This window comes from Taudactylus pleione, unplaced genomic scaffold (genome assembly GCF_031769625.1).
Source record: "Taudactylus pleione unplaced genomic scaffold, aTauple2 ptg000746l, whole genome shotgun sequence".
Taxonomy (NCBI): Eukaryota; Metazoa; Chordata; class Amphibia; order Anura; family Myobatrachidae; genus Taudactylus; species Taudactylus pleione.
The window spans coordinates 178674-185345 of record NW_028285148.1 but is presented as its reverse complement, the minus strand read 5'-3'; positions in this window follow the sequence as shown (position 1 = coordinate 185345).

Genomic DNA, 6672 nt, shown 5'->3' with positions numbered 1-6672 from the left:
TTATCCTGTTATACACCGCGTTATCCTGTTATACACCGCGTTATCCTGTTATACACCGCGTTATCCTGTTATACACCGCGTTATCCTGTTATACACCGCGTTATCCTGTTATACACCGCGTTATCCTGTTATACACCGCGTTATCCTGTTATACACCGCGTTATCCTGTTATACACCGCGTGATGCTGTTATACACCGCGTGATGCTGTTATACACCGCGCGATCCTGTTATACACCGCGTTATCCTGTTATACACCGATTTATCCTGTTATACACCGATTTATCCTGTTATACACGTGTTATCCTGTTATACACGTGTTATCCTGTTATACACCGTGCTATCCTGTTATACACCGTGCTATCCTGTTATACACCGTGTTATCCTGTTATACACCGTGTGATGCTGTTATACACCGTGTGATGCTGTTATACACCGTGTGATGCTGTTATACACCGTGTTATCCTGTTATACACCGTGTTATCCTGTTATACACCGTGTTATCCTGTTATACACCGTGTGATGCTGTTATACACCGTGTTATCCTGTTATACACCGTGTTATCCTGTTATACACCGCGTGATCCTGTTATACACCGATTTATCCTGTTATACACCGTGCGATCCTGTTATACACCGTGCGATCCTGTTATACACCGTGCGATCCTGTTATACACCGTGCTATCCTGTTATACACCATGTTATCCTGTTATACACCGTGTTATCCTGTTATACACCGTGTGATGCTGTTATACACCGTGTGATGCTGTTATACACCGTGTGATGCTGTTATACACCGTGTGATGCTGTTATACACCGTGTGATGCTGTTATACACCGTGTTATCCTGTTATACACCGTGTTATCCTGTTATACACCGTGTTATCCTGTTATACACCGTGTTATCCTGTTATACACCGTGTTATCCTGTTATACACCGTGTTATCCTGTTATACACCGTGTTATCCTGTTATACACCGTGTTATCCTGTTATACACCGTGTTATCCTGTTATACACCGTGTGATGCTGTTATACACCGCGTTATCCTGTTATACACCGCGTTATCCTGTTATACACCGTGTGATGCTGTTATACACCGTGTTACCATGTTATACACCGCGTTATCCTGTTATACACCGCGTTATCCTGTTATACACCGCGTTATCCTGTTATACACCGCGTTATCCAGTTATACACCGCGTTATCCAGTTATACACCGCGTTATCCAGTTATACACCGCGTTATCCAGTTATACACCGTGTTATCCTGTTATACACCGCGTTATCCTGTTATACACCGCGTTATCCTGTTAAATAAATGTTGCTGTTCAGGGATTTTGTTGTACTCACAGAAATGATCATCAGGGACTCTCCACACAGGCACTAAGAGGAATCATGACCTAGTCCCCAGCATTATAGAAAGATCCAGACTCACGGCCGGACTGGAGCATAAAGGGCCCGAAATGGATATGAAGTCCCAGTGGCTGTTTAGGGGAGGGGAGGTAAACACCCTACCTCTCCCCCCCTAACCCTAACACTAACCCTCCCTTAGTGGTGCCTAACCCTAACCTCTCCACCGGTGGTGCCTAAGCCTAACCCCCCTTCCCCATAGCCTAACTCTCCCCGGGGGGTGTCTAACCTTAATCTCCCCCTGGGGCCCCGCTTACCTTAGTTCGGGATGCCGGCTGTCAGGATTTTGTAGTCAGGAAAAGACAAGCATCGGGATTCAGTCCGCCCGCATCCTGGGCGCTGGTGAATTAACTACATACCAAGGGCCCACCAGGGGAATACAGTGGTACGGAAAAATGCTTAAGGGGTGTGGCCAGTTACCACAGGGGGTGTGGCCAGTTACCACAGGGGGTCTGTCCAGACACCACAGAGGATGTTAGCCCGGCGGATGTCATAAAGCAGAACAGCAGAATCCTGACTAAGGTAAGTTTCTAACTATCCCCAACCCTTTCCCCTAATCCTAACCCTAACCCTCCCTTCCCCTAATCTAATCCTAACCCTCCCATAGGGATGTCTAACACTAACCTCCTCCCCTAGTGCCTAACCCTAACCCTCCCTTTCCCTATCTTAACCCTAACCCTCCTGGGGGGTGCCTAACCCTAAGTCCCCCCCTGGAGCCCCTAACCACACCCACGTGCCTGTCATTAGTCCCCTGCCGGGATTTGACAGTCAGGAGGTCGGCGGTTGGCATTTTGACCGCCAGCTTTTTGACTGCATCCCGCATGGACAGCCATTAGGAGCCATGTAATTGAGCCTCTAATAGAGTAACAATGTAACTGTGCACAGTCTGGACCCTGACATTAGAGGTGGAGTTGCGCCATCAGCCTGTGGGGTCCACCAAGGATTTCCCCTGTACCCCTATGGGCCAGTCCCACCCTGCAGTCTCATACATGGTATTGATATATATTTACATGGTAACACTTTCCTTACTATGATGATGAATGTACAAATCATATATTCTTATTTTGTGTCTATGGGTCTCATGGATGTAATGATCTTTGTGCTCATTCTGTTTGTAAGGACAGATGTATTACTCTTCTTGTGTTCTATTTGCTTTATGTAAAGTATGGACAACCGCTCAGTGTCACTTACCTGGCTGCATTGTATGATCTCTAAGTATGTAATATGTAAGTATGTAATATGTAAGTATGTAATATGTAAGGGTATGCACTCAGGAATCATTTAAGTGTTTACAACAGAAGGCACATTGGGCCTGATTCAGGTTTGGAAAGACAAAGCCAGTAACTGTGCACCTTGGTAACACCATGCTGCACTGGGATGGGGGGGCTCTACAACAGATAATACTATTTGTTACATACTGTATGTATTACAATGTATGCCTGTAATCAGATATCTCCTAATGGTATGGTGTAACAATAATGACAATTTACATAGAAATGTCCTATTCATGAAGGAACTGAGGACCTCATTCAGAGTCAGTCGAAGCGGCCGCACGGTCGTACGCCACCGATGTTCGCTATACTGTGCATGCGTAAAGTTCCCAATGCGCGTGCGCAAACTAGCCGCTACGATCAGAAATTTCTCTCTCCTTGAACACAGCCAGGTCGGTAGTTTGAGTGACAGAATGAGGCGTTTGTGGGTGGTAACAGGGGAAGGTGATTGAAAACGGGGGAGTGGAGATCCGAATGCAGGCGTGCCTAATTATGCGGACGGCGTTTTATGGGAGTGCATACGGTTTATGGGAGTGCATAATTAACAAAGTAGTGTCACGGCACATGTGACATGGGAGGTTTTTACACTGACATGATCGTAGTGCTTAAGAGAGGGTATGGTCAACCTTAAGCTCTACGACCAGTACCGATGGTTCCCGATGGTCTCGATTAATCCTTATATGCCCGGAGATGACGTGCAATGCGTACGAGAAGGGGGCGTATTTTTTTGAATTACGCCCGCTTCCTCCCCTTGGTCGGCCACCTACCGATCCGAACTTAGGGACGCAACTTGCGAGGGAATCATTTGCATATCCGGCCCCTTTTCCCGTACGACCGTGCGGCCGCTTCGACCGACTCTGAATGAGGTCCTGAGTAACTATGAACTGTGGGATTGTGGAAATGTCTCTAATATTTTAGCATCACCTTCTCTATGGCCATAGAAGTATGGGTGAAATAAAAGGGTGATTGGTCGGGAGTTCCGTTATCAGCTGCCGGAGACCCCACAGCCCACTGATCATTTAATTCAGCTTTCACAAATGTACACATTTATTATTATTATTATTATTATTATTATTACATTTATTATTACTATTATTATTATTATTACATTTATTATTATTATTGCTATTAAATTTTTTATTATTATTATTATTATTTCTGCCGATCTTTTGTCACAAACCGTGTTTTCAATAGAGATCATTGGGCCTGATTCAGCAAGGAATGCAGTTGCTAATATGCACACAATGGACCGATTGTTGCATTCTGCGCATGCGTATGCATCGCAGTGCGCGTGTGCGAACCGGCCTCTGCGATCGGGACTATGATCGCATTGACTACACAGACCCATCGCAGAGTGATTAACAGGAAGTGCCATTTGTGAGTGGTGACGGAGGGGTCGGCAAAACGCAGGCGTGCCAGTGCGTTTGAACGCTATTGCAGGGGCGTGCATAAACCACTGCGATGCCCTACACAGCCTGAGGCCTGATAGCTTGCGTGGAAGTTAGCAATTTCTAAATAAAGTCAGAGCTTGTGTAAGTGTGCGTGAGGCGGCGATGGTACTCCATGTTACCGATGTTTTTGCAGTCTTGCTAAACATTACGGATGTGTGTAAGGTAAAGTGGGCGTCCTTATGTAGTTCTGCGGCGACATTGCGATCACAATGAATTTGCATACTATCGCAGTTGAACTGCATGCGTAATCGCTATTGTATTCGAAGTTGCGATCCGTAATGAATCAGGCCCATTGTCTTATAAAAATATCCAAATGGGAGACAGTAAAAAGAAATGTTTGGATGATAGCTACAGTAGTTGCCAAAAAAAGAATTGCTAAAATCTGTTCTTAATAAAATGATTTAGATAAAAAGGTTCATTTTGTGCCCTGCGGAAAGCGACATATGATTTTGGACTAGAGCTCTACGGATAACGCTGTGATATAATCAGTCTAGTAGTTTGGCATTGTCAATGGAAACATTTATACTTCATATAATATTTGCCACAGTTTAAACATTTTTATGCCTCAAGGACAATATTATAGAGTCACACGGAGCCTGTTCTTCGGTCAGACATTAATCCCATATTCATGCAAACGCCAGTGTGTTACTTTGTCTGCGTGTAAGTCTGAGTCGCACCACGCAGGCTTTCCGATGGTGTTTCCATAGAGACACTGGGCCTGATTCAGACCCGCTTGCGAGCGCATATCGCTTGCAAGCGGGTCGATGGCTGGGCAGTGAGCACGCGCGAGCCCCGGAGCAGTGGCGTAACTAGGGGGGGTCGGGCAGGGTGCGTGCCCTGGGCCACGGTCCGGCCCGCCCTAGTTAGCCACAAGTGTAGCGCCGACCGCAGTGATTGCGGTAGGCGCTACACATTTACACAGGACCGGCGCTAGGCTTCCCTGCGCCGGTCCTGTGCTGCACACCTGAGCCCGTTCCCTCCCCTGAGCGCTTGCCCAATAGCGCCAGGAGGCGGGCTCAGGCTGTGCATAACACACGCATCGCCGCCAGCGCTGGCGGCGATGCGTGTGTTAAACAACAGCCAATGAGAGTCAGATAGAATCTCATTGACTGCAGCAGCACCCACTGCAAGAGCCGGACTTCCGTCCTGCTCCTGCAGTGGGTAATGGGACTGACGTCATGACGTCTGTCCCATAATGCTGAGCGCGCCAGCCCGGGCAGACTGGCGGGCAGCGGCGTCGCGGACCGGAGCAGCAGCAGCATCAGCGTGGATTCAGGTAAGTATGTTTTTATATATATATACATATATATATATTTTTTTTAACCTATCTGCAGAGCGGGGGAGGGGGGTGGCTACTTCTGGGAGGACCTCTACTGGGGGTGGGGGCACCATTATTGGGAGGACCTCTACTGGGGGGGGGCTACTACTGGGGGCACTTAATCAGGAGGGGGAACCTCTACTGGGGACTACTACTTGGGGGGGAACTACCACTGGCGGCATTATAAAAGGGGCCTACTAGTAGACGCACTGCACTCGGGGGACCACTACTGGGGGCAATAATAGGAAGGGCCACTACAGGGGGCACTGGATAGGGGGGATCACTACTGGGTGCCTGCATAAGGGGACCACTACTGGGAAAACTGCATGGGGGGGGACTACTGCTGGGGATACTGTATAAGGGGCACTACTATGGGCCTGCATAAGAGGGACCACAACTCCATACTGGGGGTACTGTATAAGGGGTACTACTGGGGTTAAGGTGCATATGGATAGGAATGTTCAGTGTGAAAATAAAGGGGTGTGTCATGTTGACACGCCCCATTTTTAAGTGACCACGCCCATTTTTTCGCCGCGCGCGCACATCGGGGTGGTGGGGGTGATCCCTTTTCAAATTTGCCCTGGGCTCCAAATATCCTAGTTACGCCACTGCCCCGGAGCGAGTGAGAACTTCACTCGTTCGGGGCTCGCAGCAAAACGGGGCAGCTGTCGATGTTGATCGACAGCTCTCTCCGTTTTGTAGGCGGGTCAGGGGGGGGTGGCTAGCCAAACGGAGGCGTTCCCGAAGGAACGCCTGCCATTTGGGGGCGGCCCTACTGACATCACAGGTGATGTCAGTAGTGAACTTCCTGCTCTATTAGAGCAGGGAGTTCACTGGGGCTTGCGGAGGACGAGACCCTACCACAAAGGTCTTGTCGCAAGCCCAATAGTCGCGATGGTTGCGACCATCACCTGGCCGCCCGCTAAAGCTGTGGGTGGTTACAGGCCGCCCTGATTCAGAGCGAGCGTTCACTATTTGCAAGCTCCTCTGAATCAGGCCCACAGTACAGATTCAGACACACAAAGTATATTATAGTGTATGGGGTGTTCCTGGCCAGTGACTGGAAGGAAGCAGGGGGGCGGCTAATAAGGCGTGCGTCACAGGTGTGTCACTGAAAACAAGTTGAATACACTTAGCGGCTCAGATATTTGGGCCTACTCAGACAAACAACACCTGCCATAGGGCACTAAGAGGTGTTACAGCGCCTGCCATAGGGCACTAAGAGG